General features: G+C 46.2%; 1 protein-coding gene across 8 annotated transcripts in view; it reads left to right on the top strand.

Moving 5' to 3' along the window:
• Positions 1 to 21,424, top strand: part of LOC144153015 (solute carrier family 41 member 1-like) — a 117,016-nt gene that overhangs the window by 47,800 nt on the left and 47,792 nt on the right. For 2 of the 8 annotated variants that reach the window (XM_077684639.1, XM_077684640.1), the window contains exon 1: positions 6,406 to 7,013. The exons of 5 other annotated variants lie outside the window; for them this stretch is intronic. The gene's annotated coding sequence lies outside the window, so the exon portion shown is untranslated. Of the gene's footprint in view, positions 1 to 6,405; positions 7,014 to 21,424 lie in introns of those variants that run through there. One more of the 8 variants, XM_077684646.1, reaches the window with a different exon arrangement.

The raw sequence follows: 21,424 nt of genomic DNA, 5'->3' as shown, positions 1-21,424 counted from the left end.
TGCATCCAACACTCCCGACCTGCGCACAAGATGATAAACGTCCCAGCAGTATCCAGATTGCACGTTTACTTCGGTCGCTAAGACAGTTGCTGTTATCTCAAACAGCGACCAACGGAACGTGCAATCTGCCTACTGCCGTGGCGCTTATCATTCGGTATGCCGGTTTGTATTCTAGGAACTCTAGGGCAGTGTCGTGAAAAATGTCCCATATCATGAGTAAGTGCCCCATACCGACTGCACGTGCAACCTACAGTTTGTGTCAAGGACAACTTCCTCCCCACGCGTTCCTGGAAGAACAAGGCGAACGGCAAATATAATTTCTTTCAAAGTTCTCGAAAACAGGTCGTTTGAGTAAGCCATAAATTTCAATGAACACTGTGCAGGCCTGAATACAAACCGCTACGCCTTGCAAAGCAGCCCATGCATTCTTGCGATACGAGAAATGTCTGCCCATTCCCCAAAATTTCGCAACCTACGCACTCCCAGGCCGTAAAGACGGCGCATCCATAAACCTTCGCTTTGTAATGTGCGGGGAGCGCCAGTTCTCATCAGGCATCAGAGATATTCAGAAGCTCGAAATACGTGCGTCGCCACGTCAAGCAAGCAGGGCTGTAGAATTTACCGATTCTGTTTTCGTTCGCTCTCTCAAGCAGGGTGCTTCATTTTTAAGTTACTCTGCAAATTATGGGCGGTGGAGAAAGAGAACCCCTACTTCCCATGCAATACCCATAGCTTAGCGTCTTCATTACTACATCGTATAAAGTACTATTATTTTATTTTATTTCCCCCAGGATGTACACCCACCGCCTACGGTCTTATTTATACAAATAATAAGAACTATTTTCAATCCAATTGAATGGCAACCTTTCACTGAGCAGAAAAATGGCAGCCTATTGGGTAATGGACATGATGATGCATAGTGGATTCCTCTTTTTAACAGGGTGGCGTTGCACAGCGGCCTTAGTCGTAACGCCACTGTACAATCACCTCGCAAGAAAATACAGAACATAATTAAAAATTAAAAATAAAACAAAAAGAAAATACTTTTACGAAATTTTTGTGCTATATAGTCTGACCTGTTTGTTCGCATGTCTTCCCAGATAGTTCTCTGCTGTTGTCCCACCAACATTCTAACCTTTTTTTACTAACATTTTTAATAACCTTTTACTAACCTCTTTTACTTACCTTACCTTTTTCCAGTAGCGTAGCCCTCTTGCGGCGGCCACCCGAACCACGCTTTCGGGATTATAGAAGAACACGCCCCCTTGCAATCCAGCCTGTTCTGCGAAGTTGAGGAAGCCGTGCCAGGCGCCAAGAATGGTTTTGGTGGCAGAGAATGTTTTTGATGGCAGCCGTAGCTACCTGCCGGCTGCTGTCATTGCTCAGAAAACGTCGCAGCAGTTAGCTGGCTCGGCGGTCGCATCTTGCTAATTCGATATGGCATCGTTTTGTGTACATTTTGCCCCCGAAAATGGCAGATCGGTCGCTGGGAACGAGTGTTGCGCATGCACAGAGCTCTACTGGAAGAAGGTCCATTGTCATACGGTGCGCAGCATTCATACTTGAATCTTCTTCGCCCGCTTCTTTCTTCGCAGTCTGTCCTTTCCTACTGTATTGCTGCACTCCAGCTCAATTCGCTAGAAAAAATACGCAGTGGATATTGTATATCAAAGACATGTCCAATTTTTAGATTCCGCTGGGGGAAAGGTCTGTAGCAGCAGGACTCTCCTCTTTAATGGAGACTTGAACTGAGGGCCCCGCCCTACATTTTGATGTTCTCAGCATAGTTTAATCCCTCTCGCCCTCGCTCAACAAAACAGCGACCTGGCGGAGTTCGCTAACTTTGTGCAGTTTGAACCAGCCGAAGCTTTTGGAGCCGCTCGAACGGACAGCGCCAGACAGCATACATTATATTAACGCGATAGCATTATTAGGCTCATTTTTCGATTTTTCCGTGCCCGCTAGCCATCCACGATCAGCCATGCTCATCAAGTGTCCGCGAAAATACGTCATCGCTGCCATCCGGAAGCCACGACTGAAGCAGGCGGACGCGAAGGCTCGCCTAAATTTGGAATACGCGCAGCACCAGTTGAAATGAGGAAAGAAGGACAATGATAGTGCGGCCGAGACAAAAGAAAAGGTACGCGAATTCAGCAGACGCCGCGCCTGCGCAGGAAGTTCATTTTACGCTCGGTCGCTGGTGGAATGCTCGGCAGACCGTCGCCAGCGGCTCTCCCATCGTAACTAATGGCGGCAGGAACATTGTGTCGCATAACAAAAACAGGGAGAGAAGATTATCGGCAGTCTCTCAAAAATCAAGGAAGGTCTAGATTATGAGCAGAAATGAACTAAAATTTTTCCTCGCAAGAAATAAAGTCCTGTGCTTAGCGCTTAATTACACTAATTTAAATTTGTTTTTTGAATTGTCCGCGTCTCTCCACGCCGTAAGGTGTGGGGGGCAAAGGAATGACGGCACCACGCAACGAATACATAAAAAACACCCAAAAAATATATCGGAATGTCTGCCCAGAGAACAAAGAACCAAGAAACCACGGCATGGTTCTACTGTGAAGCGTCAGAGGTCGGTCTCACGAACGCTAAAATACAAAAAATCTGCCGACGCTTGTACAAAGTCACACAAAGCTTAAACCACAGTGAAGCTGCAGGATTTCTTTTTACGTGAACACTGAAGGACACATCATCACGCATTTGTATAAGTTGGAAATTGTTTATTTACGTGTCTCGTCATCGCTTTGCACTATTCTAGTCACCGTCATATGCCCCGATATAGTCGTGTTTCTAATGCCAAGCATTACATGCGCGGTAACGCTTGACGACAGCGCTGGAGTTTCTTTTTTTTTTTTTTTTTGCTAAAGCCACTGCGTGAGATAAGCACGCTCGGCGGTCACCGGGAGGCACGCACTGACGAGCGACCGGTCTTCTCTAACTCCTCCGTGTTTTCGTTAGTATTTTCTTGTTTTTGTTGTGTTTGATACCTCTCGCGACAGCGCGAGTCAGTGTGTTCCTAATAATTTATTTTCATTCTGTCTTTATCTCGCCTCTCTTTGACGCCATTTTGTAACCCCTTTTTTATTTATTTTCATGATAGCAAATGTAATGTGAATTTTTAATTAAATAAATCGTAATTCTTGATTATATACTTGTGTTCTGCCTTGAATCTGCGAAAGGATGGCTGTGCGTTGGGCAACGCTGGCGTGTATAAACCGTGCCACCAAAGGTGGTGGTTTCAAAAGGTTTTGTCTATCATAGAGTCTCTCACTAGCTTACCTATTTTGGAATCTGGCGCTAGTATCAACGCGATTCTGCGAAAGCGCTCCATGGATCCATGGGTGCCCCCATAGGGTGTAGTTCTGCCGGAAGTGCTTCGTGGCACGCCCGGAAATGGCTTTGTGGCTACGCAAACTGAGTTTTTGTTTGAAAATTTGCTGCCAGAAGTGCCGCCGTTAATAAATTTTACTTTGTGTAAAAATACTACGTTAGAGTGCCAAAAAAAAATAGCGGGATCGGGTCCTGCGTTTTGCTCACGCCACCAGACACAGTGGGCCATCCCGGATATATTTATAAGTTATCGTACACTCTCCAGACTAAATGCTATCTTCTTCGTTCCTTTGTAATGTTAAGCTGAAAATAAATTATTTCGGTTGTCTTAATATGTATTCTTGCTTCCTCACAATAGTGTAATATTATTGTTCTACGCGCTTTGGCAAGCGAAACATATGCAACAGCTACAGATGCAAAAGGGATGTCGTCGCGTTGTATTTTCTGTTTTGTCCAATCGGACATAAACAAACATATAGGTGAAGTCTAGCTATTACCGCAAGTAAGTCTTCAAGCACGCCCGCAAAGCATTATGCTATTGCATGCGTGCTTTTAAATGGCAAATAAATCCCGGCCTGTCGAGTCGTCATGTATGTTGCCTCATCGCGCCTGTCTAAGAAGGTAACCACACGCAGCGACGGCGACCAGCGACGCGTAAATCGTAACTCAGTGGGTACAGCAAATGGATAGTGTGGGCGACCGCGAGAAGCGAAAAAATTCGTACACAGGCCGCCGGGGTCTTTGCTCGCTTTTTGCCGGCGAGCCCATAAGCGAGCGGCAGCGACGAGCGACGACGACGGAGGACATAGGCGGCAGTGTATTATTTTTTTTCGCTTGTCGCTGTCACCCACAGTATCCATTTGCTGTACCCACTGAGTTACGTTTTCCTCCTCACTCGTCAGTGTCGCTGCATGTTGGTTACCCCTTCATCCTTAGAAACTTTCCGCTAACGGAAGAACATGCGTTTAGTGCTAATCACGCTGTTATTTGGACATAGCTGTGATGTCCTCTAAATGCGGGAAAGTAGCATGCCGAAAACGGAAAGGCATGTTGGAAACAGAACTAACAGACCCTTCAGAGCCGACAAGTCTAATCCATAGCACATCGCAGTAGCCACTCGCTGCCAATCCGATTCTCACACTACCCACAATTCCCATGGCGGCGTGCAATTGCAGCCACAGTTTCCACTCTAAGTAACATTGAAAAAATCTATGTAGTCTCTATATGCTCCGCCTTCAGGCCCGTTCTTGTGGAAGGCATGTAGGTGGCGCTAGTTGTTTTTGCAACGGGCAAAACCACTGTAGAACCAAAAGTGTGTATGAATATGCACACCGAACACTCCCAAACCCCGAGTTACTAGCAAAATAATGCAACCGATTTGAAAGGCATGTAAAGCTCTAAAATTCTCTTTGAAGTATTACGGTGGGCGCAGAGGAAGTACTTCTTTTTTATTATAAAACGTGTTTGTCTATACTCCCGTGGTTTCCCTCGTCATCATGTCGCGTGTTTTCGGTAAACGTTGAGCAATATTTGGAAGTCTTTTGTCCATCCCGGCTTTCACTCAACTCTATAGTTCGCAGCCTTGCCACATAGAAACGTTTGATACATGAGAAATTCCATAGTCAAGCGAATGCGGCCAAATTCGCTGCGGTGAGGCACCACGGGATATTCTCCCATAATTGCAGTGTTCGTGAATTGAGATAATTAAGCGTGCAAAATTTAGAAAATCCATTACAATTCCGCTGTAAATAGCTCGCACTCTGGACAAGCGGCATTAGGATGCTACGCATTAGTTAACGATTCTCAGAATTTCTTCAAATTTTTGTTGTTGTTGTAGGGCTGTTGAGAACGCTTCAAACGTGTGTGGGCTTGAGCAAATTTTTCTTTGGTTGTATTTCGTTCCTTTCTGCTAGCATTCCTTGCCGTTTATTTTGAGCCCCTTATGTGGCTTTCACAGTTGTGTGATTCTCCAAGTACTAATTTTTGTTAGGAATCCCCCCCCCCCTCCCCCATCCCAAGCTCATGATGGGAGGTTGCCTTCGGAAATTGTGCCCACTTTTCGCATGCTATCGCAAGCAGAAGCATCTAAATACGTCGGGCTACGTTCCTCACTGCACATTCAAGTCCAGCTCTCAATCATCAGACTCCCCTCTGAACGCACGCACAAGTTAAAAACTACTCTTAAGTCATCCACAAACCCACGCTTTGCGAACGGTGATCCTGCTAAAGAGTATGATATTCAGAGTTGCTATCTAGGCTTCACAGTACTCACAGCGTCAATAATTCACCATTCAAAAGCATGAAAAGATAGCTTTGTTCAACCCGTATTGTACTGCAGTTTAACAATACCCAAATTTCATGTACAGTGGACGACATAACTGCGCTTCCCCTCCGTTCACTGGTCGCTACGCTTCTCCTTACACTAATGGAAGAGTTTATAAGAATTCATTTAGAAATCACTTTGTGGAATCTGGTAGGGAGAGTCGTAGAGAAAGCCGCATGGCTGTGTCTGTCCCAATCTGTCTTCTACGACTCGCCTTTCTTCAATCCTTTGTTTCGAGCAAGTTGGCTGCCGACCAGTTGATAGAAGATATCATCCCAAGCATCATGCGCGAGGGCGCAGACCTATCTCACCAATCGCAAGAAGCAAAACAACTGAGTAAAGCATACAGCCTGCCCAAAGAGTTTCTATAATTCAGGAATAATTTTGTCGTTGTCACCACGCTCTTTCCAAATACCTTGGCAGTGGCAGATCCAACAAAATAGCTGGCTTCCTTCCCAGCCGGACTTCAAAGTTTTACGCTGTTCTCTGTCCCCCGTAAAGTTCCTGCGAGAGGCCCGGATAACCTTATCTTTAAACCGGTGCGCCCCGGCCATAAACAGAGGCGGGAAAACGCTTAAAAACACGCCCATGCTTCTCTCCTTTCTTTTTTCCTTTGTTCTAACCCTGAACTCGACACGGCACGTTCCGACACCCACTTTCCCCCCTCTGTTGTGCGTTGATAAGATACTGGACGAACGCGAGTGGGGTGAGTCAGTATCTCTCCCCAAGTACGAAGATCGCCGCATGTCCCGTGGCCCCCTCTCGACCAACGACGACTCACGTGGGGTGTGGAGTCCACGTGTTGACGATCGAGCTAAAACGACCGCCACCACCCTCCGCCACCACAAAGACTTACTCTCCAACCCCCCACACCTCCCGGAGCCAAATAACACCGGAGGTTCGTTAAACACGCCGGGGCTGTTATAGCGCGTCCTCTCCGTTTACTGCCGAGTCAGAGTTACACACACGGCGCAATTCTGACGCAGCGGACATTGCTGTGTCTGCACTTCCTTCGGAGTCGGTCGTTGGTCGTTGCAGCGAAGACTGCAACCGTAGTTGCCGTCGTAGACGTGCCTCGTCGCATGTTTTTGTGCCAGCCCGTCCTGCCCGGGCTCCTGACAAGTCTGGCCGAAGCGAAGGAACCACGGCTGGGTGCCGAGCGCGTTGATGTGGCGCCCTTCCCGCGCTGGCGACGTGCTCGACCCCTGAGGAGGCCCAAGAGGTAGCTGCGGACCTTCGCTCGGGGAAGACGCCACGTCGTCGTCGTAGCTTGCCCCTGCAGACGCTCTCTAGCAGCATCCTGCGACCTACGGTACCGGTCCGAGAGAGCAGCTGAGTAACGGATTTGAAGGTACATGAACGTAGATGCATGACGTCGTAGGTTCCTTACGCTTTAGAGTCAGCGTGTTGGTGGCGGACTTGGACGTTTGTTTGCACTTCATAAAAAGCTTCGCTTGAAGCAGTGCGAGCGTTAAAAAGGCTAAAACATGGGTAAAGTCTCAATGGTGGTTCACAATATTAGCATTCATGGCCGCAAGACTTGAACTCAAACCCGCTGCGGAATAATTTTAGAAGAATATCTAATATTTTCAAGTTAAGAAAAACACTCGACCATCGGAGTAGACGAAACGCAAATTCTTCAATGCGATTCCGGCGGTATACAAATATGAACATAGTTCAGCCTTGGTGCCTAATTGCTGCGGAGATTGCAGAGGGGTGGCTTTCACTTCAATTCAATTAGGTTTATTTCAACATCAAAGATGGTTTGAGGTACAGACAAAAAGCCATACAAAGGCTTGAAAGATGTTCATGCTCCCTACATGGCATATAGCACACATGGCATACATGGCTCTTATTTTCAACCCAGAACACAATCTCGGTCTTTGATGTAACCACCCCAGCGTTTATTATTTGCAGCTTGCTAACTGAATTGAGAAATTCATTGCCATTTGATCTGGCTTGCTCTCCTGCTTAAATTATGATATCATGAACGCCATTCGCATCGCAATCATCGACCCCACTGCTTGTTTATTTACCAGGCCACGTGTTTCTTTTATTCGTGCCTTACCGAGTTCTTGCCTTCAAAGTTCACTGCAGGAAGCAAATATCTTTACACATAGTTACGTGTTTTGGAATACTTACTTTTCCCAAATTTGCCCACTTTTGAGCCCTTTTGATTTTAAGTGATAATCGAGAGTCTTAAGAGGTAGTATGGTATTTCATAAAACATCCTTTTTTTGGTTTGGAATAAATGCAGTTAGAGCGCACTCTCTCTCAAAAGAAACTGCAGCATCTTGTATTGTACACATTCTTGTTGCAATACAAGCTAAACTAAATTCAAATTCAGTCGATGACAAGGATGACATCTCCGTTTTTGAGATATGTGACCAGGGCACCACTTAATTGTGGTATTTTATACCCAAGAAACTTTGGCCATGAGCTTTCAAAACGTTTGCGCAACACGCAGTACACTTACTTCAGTTATTAGCAAAATGGTGGCCCAAATTAATTCACCCTTCCTTGCGATTAGAGAGTTTTAGCTGGCCGTTTTTTACGCTCCGCTATGCTTTCGACGTCCCGCTCAGCACAACCGGAGCGTCAGCAGCTGAAAGGCTTTTAGCTAAGCGATAACCGTACCTCCCTCGGCGGGGAATGATTCGCGTGACTGGTCGTTTCGCGTGCGCGTGTAAACGAAAACTTCATCCTAAAGGAAACCTAACAATTTGTATTTGGTCGCCCAAACAGAGCAAAATGCCGTGTTTCGTGGTCTCATTTAGCCTTTTTTTTTTTAATGTAGTCGCTGAAATGGTATAATTTTTCTAAATAACAATAAACAAGCCGATAAACTTTGGAACAGCCAAGCCAAGGCTGTCTTTCTCGGCGCTGCATAGAAGCAGCCCCGCGCTTCGGTCGACGTTTTTCGCTTCCGTTCAAAAGATCTTTGAGGTGTGTGGCACCATTGCCTATTCGGAAGCGCTTTCGCGGCTTCCTCAGTCGTGTTTCAACTGAAGAAACGAAGTTCGCCGGAGCGCGCTCGCATTGCGGGGGCAGCCATGTTAAAATTCCGCCCGGTAGCGTAAGCTGCCGCGACGGTCCGCTAAGAGGCCCCGGTTAGTGGAGCGGGGCCCCGCTCCGGTATCGTTGGTAGCGCGCTAGCGTGCCACGCATGCGCAATGGCGCTCCCGCTTGCTATCGGAGCGGAGCGGACCGTCAGAAACGGTCAGCTGAAACTCTCTAATGTTCAATCTCAAATTCTTTGCCGCCTGCTTATAGGGAAATGATCCTGACGTTTCTATTAATGCAGTGAGAACCCAAAAATTATGCCGAACTGGGGCCTGCTTTTGCAGTAAGCAGTAAGACGTCCGAAGACGACGTCATATCATCTAGTAGTTCTTGGAAACACTCGTAAAAAGCCTTTGATGACGTAGGAAGTCAAGAGGCAGAATTGTGCATAATTGTTACCGAAGATAGATGGGATACGAACAAACCAAACCGAATCTATATTGTCTAAGACAGAACATTTCGGGAGGGGAGGAGGGAGGCAAATGCACTCTCAATAACAAGACTATTGAGTATGGATTGCTAATACATTGTAGCGAAGGTTTCAGTCAGTTTTAGCTGTCATGTTTTTTTTGTTTTTTTTTTATGTAGAGGTATATATGCTCTCACTTATTACTGCAATTTAAGAGCGCAACGAAAGGACCGAAACTTGACATCTACGGCACTTCGGAAGAATGTGATGACACCTGGAAGAGTGGCAGACAAAATGGTGGCAGCCGTTACACTGCTTCATAGCAAAAATATCAACACGGGCAACACTATTGCGAGTGAATGCGTATAGAACTCAAATGTGTACTTATAAGTGGGTTTTGGTCGGCGACGCATTCAATAGTGCTAGAAATGACGAATTGACTACAAACGCTGTGTGTACTAAGAGGGAGAAAATAAATCTTTATTCATCGAGTAGAGGCTGATGTTACGGGCCTTGCCCATAACATCATCCGTAATAGGAGAGGAGTGCTCAGCGCCAGTACTTTTTTTTTTTTGTACGTGTTTGTGGCCGGAAATTTGAGTAACGGTAAAAACGCAGCCAAGCCGACATGAACGCTCTGATTTTTTTTTTTTTTTCATTTCCTGACGAGCTACCAGCGCTTGCACGCAGCAAAGTTTATTTTTTCACTGAACGTCCTCACCCGTACTCCAAACAAATGTGAATGCGGGAACACGAAGCATCATACCTAGGGTAAATCAACGTGACGCCGTTTTAACTGCATCGACTCAATTCAAGAATGAATAGACCTGGTATCCAGAGGACGCACGAAAATCAATGAGCGGAAAATCAAAGAGCTGCCATACAAAGGAAGACAAAACAAAATTAAAACAATCGCTACGGAGCTTGTCATTGGTTTCCTGAGTTGTTTCTATCACAAGAACAGGATTCCTGTAATGTACACCACGTCGTCCGTAATGGACCCTGGTGCTCATTAAATGATCTACCACAGTGCGAAATATTTATCCAATAAGGATAACTTAGGCCAGTTTAATACAGCACAGACAATGTCTCTTCGTCGGACCCCTCGCTACGCGAAAACTGTTCCCTGGCAATTCATGCAACTAAAAGTTTTAAACTCTGCATCAGGCAAAAGCTTATCCCTTGCTGTAAGAATCATTGCGACGTCAGGTCCTTACCTAGTCACCGCTAGTTCATCCAAGGAATTCCCTGCGCCTGCAAAAACGACGATTTTTGAAAAAAAAGTCCAGTCATCACCAGCTAACAGCTCATTTCGCTTATCGGCGTGCTGTAATCGCATAGAAACTAGGTAGGATAGTCATTCGGTTTTGTCACGGTTATTCATTTCCTGCCATAATATTCACGGACTTTCTGCGAGCACCTTGCCTAGAACTTTAGCACGTCGCCTCCATCCTGTGTAGCAGTCAGTTTTCGCATTGCTCCACGGGCAAGCAGGGTTCAAACGGCTGCATGAAACGGGCATAAGGGAAGTAAGCGGGACGGTATTAAAAGAAGCTCTTCCGAACGCCGTTAAAATGAACATAAACGTGGGGAACACTGCAACAACGCTCAGGGTATGCTGCAATGGACTCTACAACGTTGAACCAAAAATGAGAGTATGCCTATGAGAGTACGGATGAACGAACGTCAAAGAATTCTGTTCTGTGCGATACACCGCAATGCGTGCATTGGCACTGCGGGAACCTATACCCCCGACTCGCCAATTGCGAGTGCTGCACACCTCTCTGGTGTTGCGGTTTGAGCCAATTCCCTCGTTTGGTTCCCCTGGCGCCCACGACGACGACGTTGAATGCCATTTTTAAAAACAAAACAGCATGGGAGATCCGTACGAATGCTGGTTCTAATATTTAGTTGCGCTTTAGCTCAGAGAAGGTCGAAAAACTTTATTCAACCGAAGAGCTCGTACGCGGGCGGGACCCTTAGTCCAGGACTCCGTTGGTTCTACCCGCCGTCTTTGACCTTTCGGTAAGCCTGAACTGCTTATTCGGGTCAGAGCTAGCACGCTGACTCTCTTACTGCTCGTAGGTAGGACTGGGAACTGGTTTCAAGCCGGATTTATATCTCGGTACTTGGGCCTGAAATATTATTTTCAAGAAAATCTTGGCACCGTACGGCAGTCATTGCTGCTGGAGTCTGGCATCCTGGAGCTTCGTTTTTTTTTTTTTTTTTTTGTGCACTACTGTGACACCACCTTTCTTAAACCGCTATGCTCTCTCGAGGTTATTGATCATTACTTTAGTTTTCTGCATATTAATTTTCAGGCCTACGGTTCTACTCTGTTTGTCCAGTGCGGAAAGCGTGCTTTGCAATTCGTCCCCCGAGTTACTTAGCAAGGCAACGTCATCAGCAAATCTAAGGTTACTGAGGTATTCTCCATTAACCCTTACTCCCACCTCTTCCCAATCCAATGTTCTGAATACTTCTTGTAAACATACTGTGAATAATATTGGGGAGATGGTGTCTCCTTGTCTGACGCCCTTCCTTATAGGTATTTTACTGCTCTCCTTATGGAGGATGATGGTAGCTGTGGACCCATTGTAGATATCCTCTAGTATTCTTACATAATGCTCATCTACACCCTGGTTCCGTAATGCCTGAATGACTGCTGAGGTTTCGACCGAGTCAAATGCTTTCTCATAATCTATGAAGGCTGTTCAGTGTACTCAGCGCACTTCTCTATCAGCTGATTGATCGTGTGAATATGGTCCATTGTTGAATAGCCTTTACGGAACCCTGCTTGTTCTTTAGGTTGACTGAAATTTAAAGTTGCAGAAATTCTGTTAGCGATTACCTTGGTAGGTACCTTGTAGACGACTGACGGTAAGCTGATCGGCCTGTAATTTTTCAAGTCCTTCATGTCACCTTCTTATGGATTAGGATGATGTTCACGTTCTTCCAAGATTCCGGTACAGTTGCGGTCATTAGGCATTGCGTATACAGGTTGGCCAGTTTTTCAAGTACAATTTCTCCGCCATCCTTCAAGAGGTCTGCTGTCATCTGATCCTCACCAGGTGCTTTGGCCCCTTTCATTTTGTTCAAAGCCTTCCTTACTTCATCGGTCGTTACAAGGTGGGATGTCTATCTCCTCTGAACTACTTTCTCGTTCGGCATTATCCTGGATGTCCCGGCTACTGTACAAATCCCGATAGAACTCGTCGGCTACTGTGACTATTTTATCTCTATTTGTGATGACATTGCCTTCCTTGTCTTTAAGTGCATACATCTGATTTTCCCCATGCCACGACGCCTCTTCACTGCTTTCACGCTACCTCCGTTCTTTACAGCGTATACGATCCTCTTCATATTATACTTCCGTACGTCAGCTGTCTTACGCTCATTGATTAACTTCGAAATCTCCGCTAGTTCTTTTCTATCAGCTGGGGTGGAGATTGTCATGGTTTGCCGTTTCCTAATTAGATCTTTCGTCTCCTGAGAACATTTACCAGTATCCTGTCTAGCCATCGTAGCCATAGGTGGCGAGGCAGTGGAAGTGGTAAGCGAATATATCTACTTAGGCCAAGTTGTGACCCCGGATCCCAACCATGAGGCAGATATAATTATAAGGATAAGAATGGGGTATAGTGCATGCGGCAGACATTCTCAAATAATGAATAGCAGCGTACTATTGTCCCTGAAGAAGAAAGTGTATGACAGCTGCATCTTACCGGTACTCACCTGCGGGGCAGAAACGTGGGGGCTCACTAAGAAAGTTCAACTTAAATTGAGAGTGACTCAGCGAGGAATGGAGCGGAAGATAATAGGTGTAACATTAAAGGATAAGAAGATAGCGGAGTGGGTCAGGGAACAAACGCATGTTAAAGACATTTTAGTAGAAATTAAGAATAAGAAATGGACGTGGTCAGGCCATGTAATGCGCAGGCAAGATAACCGTTGGTCATTAAGGGTAACAGAGTGGATTCCTAGAGAAGGCAAGCGTTGCAGGGGGCTGCAGAAAGTTAGATGGGCAGATGAGATCAAGAAGTTTGCGGGGATAAATTGGTCGCAGTTAGCACAGTACCGGGGTAGTTGGAGATTAATGGGAGAGGCATTTGCCCTGCAGTGGGCGTAGATAGGCTGGTGGTGGTGGTGGTTATGATGGAAATGGTGATGATGATGATGATGATGATGGTGGTGGTGATGATGATGATGATTGTGACGCACCCATAATATGTCCAGATGTGTAACATGAAACTCATATTCCCTCCTCCCTCTCTCTCTCTCTCTCTCTCTCTCTCTCTCTCTCTCTCTCTCTCTCTCTCTCTCTCTCTCTCTCTCTCTCTCTCTCTCTCTCTCTGTCGAACGAACGAACGAACGAACGAACGACCATTTAAAAATGAACCATAACGAGCCTTTTAGTTGCTTTTGTGCTTATAGTGCTGCGTACGGAAAAGACCGCCAGAAATAGCGGAAGGATACCATGTTCAGACTCTGCCTCTGTTCTTGCCTCTGGTCGAGGGATTCGACTAAACCATCTTTCCATGAAAGTACATATTGGTGAATAGGCGTACCCAATATCCTAGCTCAATATTGCACACATACGCGTCATGAAGAAAATTTTGACCAACAGCTTCTCCAGGCGCTCTTCAACCAAATGCGGCTGCAGATGAACTTGCGATGCCACAAACTTATTTAATAAATTACTGCACTGACAATCCTGTACTGACACTAAACATAGTACAGCAGGTTCCCCTACTTTGTCAAATCTTGTAACCACGGCCTGCTTCGCCTATGGGTACCCCCAAATGTATTTGCGACATTTTGCCCATATTTGGAACTCGAGCTATGTATCAGCGTTCGCCATCTAAATGTCTAAAGTGTTTGAAGCTGTGAGCTGCGGAATGTTAATGCGTTCCGCTCGTTGATAGTGAGCTTCGCACGGACTGTTTAGACGTTTATTACATATTTCATCTTTTGTAATAGTATTAAAGACTGTTAAATGCATGCGCCTCACTGAAATTAATGCTGGCACTCCTACAGTTATCGCTAACTAATTAGTCATAGCTGTTCATCCCTCAGCGTGGAAGAGAAGCTAGCGCAGCAATTGGGCTGAAGGTGTTATAATGATGCGTTTCTTGGTGTCTTTCATAACTTCTTTACTTTACGGTCTATTGCATCTTCAGCCCCCATCATACCTGTTGTCATCGTCCCACGAGCGCGTAACGTTGTGTAGATCTTCAGTTTTCTGGTGGCTAATACCCTGTAGATGGGAACTCCCTATTACCATACTGGGAACAGTCCTGTGTGATTCTGGAGTATAGGCGCATAAAAATGAATGCACTGTGCGTTGCTGCTTATTTCTTACGGTGTCCCAAGTGCACTACTTCTTTTAAAACACCGCAAATAAATAAAAAAGCAGCTCAGGACAACGCCCTCATTTAGATCAAAACAGGTTTATTTTTGGTATACAGAAGAAATTACAAAAACTGTTGCATCTCGCTAGTTAATAACAACTACTTTCGCTACACGCTTTTCCTTTGCATACAATCTGTGGTAAGAATATTGGGCAGTGCTGAACAGGGTGATTTTTTGGTACGACCAGCAATTTTATCAAAAAAATAGTTACTGCTACACGTTAATTACTTTGCTGTGTAGTTACCGTACGGAGTGGCCTGAGAAAAAATTGCTTCAATTACAGAGTATCTATACGTCACTGCCTTTGATTCAGTAATTGCCGTTACGAACAACTCACCCTTTTTCTTAATGATTCCTGCCAGAAATAAGGACTGTCAGAAACGTGAACAAGTCCTGTATATACCGCCCAAAATGAATCAGTATTTTCCTCAAGCAAGCTTGGAATTAAAGGGACCCTGAAGACTTCCTTCAACTTTTTTTTCAAATATTAAGTGCTTGCAGAACGTGTTCACCCAACACACCCAGCGCTTAGATTAGCGGGTCGCAAGGTACCTCAGCCAAAAATTACTGCTCTGTGCCCACCAGATAATCTGTAAACTCGCTCAAAAGATTGTTCTCTCTTTCGCGGTCTCGATGTTCTTCAACGGCTCGAATTAGGTCACTAAGACCATGTAGCGGCTGTTGACCGGTTTTCCATCAGTTGCAGCAATGAACGCTTTTCGATAGCAACTTTACAAAAAAAGCCACAAAAACAAAGCATAAATTGAAGGCCTATCTAGTGCGACGAGCAAATCACGCAGTGCCACTCCGTGCTAGCGATAAGTTTTCGCAGTGGTTCCAGAAGCGAAGAAAAGAGTGAAAGAGCTTATTGAAAGTGTTGCAGGGTCCCTTTGAGAGGCTCAAAGAAGCGCGTCAGAGTAACTCATAAGGCTTCGGTGAACACCCGTTACGTCATCTAAGAAATACGCAATGCCCACGCACAGTTCCGGCGAAGCGTAACCGACGGTGAGCAAGCTACCGACCACCGAGCGTAGACGCGATAACTCATGCCTGTCCGAGCCACGGCTATTTACTCGCTCCATGCCACAATGGGCTACCCAGCGTTCGCGTGCGCTAGCTAGTAATTATACGACTCGGGCTTCCAAAACACGAAAGCTCCGACGGTTGCTGTTTGACTGGGCACCGACCAGAACTATGTCTTTTGACAGTGACCAATAAGTCTTGCCCACGTCGAGCAAACTTTATCCCCTCGATTAGATCCAGTGGCCTGATGCACACCTTCCCAAAGATAGAGGAAGTTTAAATAGGTTGGCAAGAGCCAGGTAACCACTGTCGCGGTGCGGGAATTCCTGAAACGCATTAATTCTGCGCATTTTTTGTGGGTTGACGCGTGTGCCAGATGTGAAATCCGGATCCGCCTGCTGCTTGCTAGCTGTCGACGTGCCTAGCGGCGTCGACGTCGGCGCTCCGAGGCTGCCGCTTAAATGTGCAAACATTCAGTAGCAACCACGGAGCAAGAATATATGTAGGAGGGGAAACGGCCCATTGCGGCGGGCGCGCGTGAACGACCAGGCAATGTCGCAGTGAAAAGCAACGCTAACTACGAAGCATCGTAGCTGCGACGGCGAAGGAGAGGGCACATCATGGACGAAATGACAGCGGCCACAACTCATTCCGGTGCTGCGCAGTAGAACGCCGATCGCGGCGGCCGCTAATAGTTTGTTCTCCCGTGTCAAATGCCGCTAGCTTAACATACGACAAGCGCTTGTGGCGTTATCCGACCGCCCTGGGAAGTCTCGTTTCCTCTAATCCCTGGTCGCAACCATGGACAGGCCCGACCCACCGACAATTTATCTTGCGGCAGGATGTGGTGCCAAAAATTCCCCGCATTTCCCCGAGGGGAAAAATGTGAAAGTGCGAATGCACGAGTTGAATTTGCGCGGTTCGGTAATGTTCGCGAAAGAGAGATCACACACACACACACACAACTACAAAGAAAGAAAGATGCATTTATTTACAGACACCTATTTGTGTTGTCGTTGTACTTGATTGCTAGAGCGGATCTCAGCTTTGAAATTTCGTGTCAGTACTCCTTTAAGCAGGTGCATTAGCCCTTCTCACGCCCGATTCCTGGTCAATCCCCCACGTGGGTATGTGCCATGTCAGCGGCCAGGCAGCGCGCGCCCATCTCCCCCCGTTGCCAAGGAAGACGAGGAGATTCCTGGCCAATCCCCCACGTGGGTATGTGCCATGTCAGCGGCCAGGCTGCGCGCGCCAATCTCCACGTGCGCGGACATCGCCGGTGGACGCATGTTCAGGGTCGCTTAAGAAGTGCATTGCACTTAAAAGAGAGTAGCAGCCAAATACAAGAAATAGCCTCGCAGGAACGGTACCCGCGGTCAGGTGCACTAAATTTAATCCTCAACTTCGCCAACTTCGTTTCGTTTGCAGTGCGACCTGCGACTGCTGGCATGTACGGTAACAGCAGTCGCGATCAGTTCCGACACGCTTTTCAGCTATACAGACGTCGACGTAAATCACCAGCTCCATGGTGGTACCGGCAAGCATACTATATAACCTGTAACTAATCGTGTGCGGTGTGTGTGTTCGTCACAGCCAACTTAACACAACTGCAACCTTGATAAACCAAGCATAGAGAGAGAGAGAGAGAGAGAGAGAGAGAGAGAGAGAGAGAGAGAGAGAGAGAGAGAGAGAGAGAGAGAGAGAGAGAGAGAGACACTCTTTATTAAACAGGAAAACGCAGTGAGGTTTGCCGACATGAGTAATTCGCCGACATGCTACTCTGCAGGGAAAGGAGGATAGTGAAAAAGGTAGTAGGTGTAGCTAAGAAGAATACCCGGAGAAAAAAAAATGCAGTCCTGCTTCAGGGCATTGAGTTCGATGGTTCTTGAAAGGAAGTGAAGACTACAACGTCGCAGACGTTCCAATTTCTTGGAGGACGTCGAATAGCGCAGACAGTACTTAGAGTTTAGCAGAGGGAGAGGGCCACGGTCCAAGTAATCGTCTGAGTGTCATTGGTCCAGGGTCGAGGCAATCAATTCTATTCTGTAAATGGCACCGTGATTCGGCATAAGAAGATCACTCCCGTAATATATGTTCGACTGTTTCAGTTGAGCCACAATTATCGCAGTATGGGCTTGATGTCTGGCCTATTCGATGTAGGTAGGAGTTAGTTAATGCTGCGTTGAGACGGAGCCTATGGAGTAACGTCTCCAGACGGCGGGGAAGACGTTCTGGCAGCCTCATTCTAATATATGGATCTATGTTATGTAAAAAACAGTGATCGTGCTCCGTCAGGCACAATAAACGGTTCCTTTCCGTCAAAGCTAGTGTCTTCGTGATTGTTGAGGCATCATGTTTCGTGAATATCTTCTTTCTGAAGCAATAATCACTTACAGGAAACACCCTGGTTCGCGCGCCAATCTTTATTTTACATTGTGAAGCGACGCTAGTTTTTCCCTCGGCGAGTGTCGGTCCTTGCGTGCGCGTGATCCTTCGTCCGTCCTCCGCCGGTATCATAATGCACGCGGCGCCCAACAGTGACCTGGGAACTAAAATTCCTTTGGCACTTCAAAAGTTTGCGGGACCAATCCCAGGCCCATCTGCTCAAAGTTAGTCATCTACATCAATTCCCAGACGAAGACATTTCCCATGTTTTTCCAACCGTTTCTGCATTTCGATGCCCTAAACTTTTCTTTGCCTCCGAATTTCCTGATTTTATCTCTCCATTGAGTTAATGGACTTCCTACTCTTCTAGTCCCTTCCCTCAATAGCTACTGTCTTACGCCAATAGTACACCGGTTTTTCCGTTCTCCGCGTTTGCCCGACTATCCAAAGTCCCTTTCTTCTAATTAATTTCAAATATGGCTCCTACCAGAGTTTGTTCTCTATCTGTGGAACGCCCGTTGTCTTCCTACCAATCCCTAGCGCTATTCATATCATCCTTATCTCTATTGCTGGTTGCACTGACCGAAGTTTTCTTTTGTGGTATGTTTAAGTCCAATTCACCGTAATCCCAGTCTAAAATGACAACAGGAAAACCGCAGAAACCTAAAAAGAATTCGTGTCGTACAACAAAAAAACTTTGTTGTGACAACAGCAGCCCTGTTGTTACGACAAAGCCATCTGCTGCTACGACGCACATTTATTTCGCAACGACAAAGTCAATTTCCTTAAAACGACAAACGTTCCTGTAGTCACAACAGGACTGCCTGTTGCTACGACAGCCATCATGCTGTCGTGACATAGCCAGCTGCCAGAATCACGACTCAAGAATACGACAAGACGACAGTACGACGCGCAAAAATAACTACAAGAACTTTTTTTGTCGTCATTTTCGACTGGGATTTTTCTATTCTGGCGCAAATCAGAGTGGGACCTTTGGAAATACATGCCGTTGCTGCTCCAAACACGTGCCCACGTATGCAAGACACATTGACATTACATATATCCACACCGGAGATTGACCAAAAATGAGCGGTCAGTCTGTTACTAGTATTTCCGGAGGGTCATGTACCTCTACCCAAGCCATTGCAGACCGAGCCCACGCAACATCTACTCGACCGGGTACTTAATTTTTTTATCGTTCTGAACCTACAACAGCAGGAAGTACCGCATGGAATGTTCATCTTGCGGGATCATTGCGATCGCGTAGATGTACATTAACAGGTGTCAACGGAGATCTTATCACCTCGAGAATTATTGTGATTTTTTTTATTCGAAAGCATTAAATGCTTCGTTGAGCAGAAAATCCGAGTTTCGGTGTGTGTCACTCCTATCGTTTGTAAGGATACGGGTGACGCGGCATTTTTTTTTTTTTTTTACTCTACGCCGTAGAATTATTCGCACCCATATGGGTGGTTCTCACTGGCTATACCTAACACCCTAGCACAAACACGAGAAAATGTCCGTTAAACAATTTATCATCCGTCCCCAAAGAAAGTTGAGGCGAGCGTGAAAGCTTTCTGACATAAAAACTGAGTCAAAAGTGTGTCGAAACATTCGCTCAAAGTGCGTCCAATCGATCGTCAAACCATTAAAGACCCAAATCGCAAACGAAGAGCGAACCCATGCGGCAATTTTTTGCGCACTAAGTAAACGCTTCTAGAATGATCTAAATATTCCGGTACGTCTCTTATTACACTCCTTCGTCATGATCTATGCGTGCATTGTATTGTCTACAACCGTTCCTTTTTCGCGATTTTCAAGTAACCGTTTTAACACAATGGAAGCATATGCATACTTCATCTTGATATACTATGTTTTATGGAAAGAGCATAGCTACCGCTAGTAATTTTTCGCACAGGAAAAACCACCGCACCACAAAAAGTGCTTATAAAAAATAAAACGCTCCTGTCTTGAATAAAGGTGGTTGAAATGCGAAGCTTTATCCGATACAAATGCAAAGTCCACAATCCAATCAGCCGAAGTTCAGATCTACGGCATAGCTGAGCTAACAATAAAATATGTTATAATTTTGTATGTGTTAGTTGGTGATTGAGCCATCTTATTGGGGTGGTTCCGTTAGCTCAGCGTTGTCGTTCATTTGGGCTTCTCTTTGGTTAAGCGTGTGGCTGTATCAACGTGCCATCTGTGCGCTTGCTTGACAATGCTCCCATCATCATCATCATCACCACCACCGTTATCATGGCTCAACCGTATGACGCTAAATTGCATTGGTCTACCACAATCGAATCAGTCATACATATAAATACATCCCATTGTTTATGTGGTGCGTCATTGTTGCCCTTTGTGAAAACCCATTTAGTAAATTCGGCGTTCCTGCAGTGCGTTTTATTCCGACACCGCCACAAGTGAGGAATAGAAAGCTTCGCTTAATTAAAAAACTCCAATCCCGGAACCCCGTGTTTGGGGGGGTTAGTATTTTATGTTTACTGCTGGAAAGGAGTGGGCCTTTGTGAGGGCAGTGCCAGGAAGGGTGAGGAAAGCCCCGGGCGACAGCGGTCTTTGTTTTTCCCCCCACGTCGCGTGCGTTTCCTGCGTCCATGGCATATAGCCAACGTTATCGGCGCAGACTTTTGTCCTCATAACGATATCTCGCGCGTGAAGTGCATCTCTCGTGTAGAGGACGGGCGCGTGTGAGCGCCTCTTATCTCGCTTCACCGGCATCTCAATCATAAACACATTCCTCGCTACGCATGGGCCCTTTCCGCTGCTCACGTGACCCTTCGTTCTCACGTGATGCGAAAGGAACGCTGCCCACACCAAAAGCGTCGAATTGTGATGACGTCTCTTCTGCTTCAACGTTATCTGTGATGTTTAGGCTTTTGCGGGTTATATCGGCGGAAAACTGGACTGCAACGCAAATGGGACTTTCTGGAATGTTAGAGATACGTTAACCCCAACAACGGCTTGTCCATGAACACAGAATAGCTATAAGTGCGTTGCCCCCACCATCATGTAGGGGTTAACAGCATGTTTACCAGCTCGGTTGTGTACAAGGGTGGTCTGGCCTCACCTCCTTCGCGCCCCTCTTGCGGTAGGCCCGGCGAAATTTATTCCTTTAGGATGAACTTCTCCAAACACAACTTCGAGCGGACGAACTTTTTTATGACCTCCGCAAAATATAGAAATGCCACATGCTGCAACCTAGAACGTTATATTTTATGAGGGGTCCCTTGACTGTATGACAGAAGTGTCATCTTCTGCTGGTATTTTTGCGCGTCACCGGGCTAAGTCATGGGGTGCGTCTTTCTGTGTCTTTCAAACAATGTGGCGTCGCTTATGCGGAACAAGTGCCGGTAGTTTCCTGCAAGGCTTAGTCCGCATCAGCATGCTACACTGAATTCGGTGCAGCATGAGATTTTAAAACGCTAATTTTTTTACATGGAGGTAAC

This window comes from Haemaphysalis longicornis, unplaced genomic scaffold, assembly GCF_048455015.1.
Source record: "Haemaphysalis longicornis isolate Haplotype H1 unplaced genomic scaffold, Haemaphysalis longicornis Haplotype H1 scaffold_9, whole genome shotgun sequence".
Classification (NCBI taxonomy): Eukaryota; Metazoa; Arthropoda; class Arachnida; order Ixodida; family Ixodidae; genus Haemaphysalis; species Haemaphysalis longicornis.
This window is presented reverse-complemented; position numbering and strand designations above follow the sequence as displayed.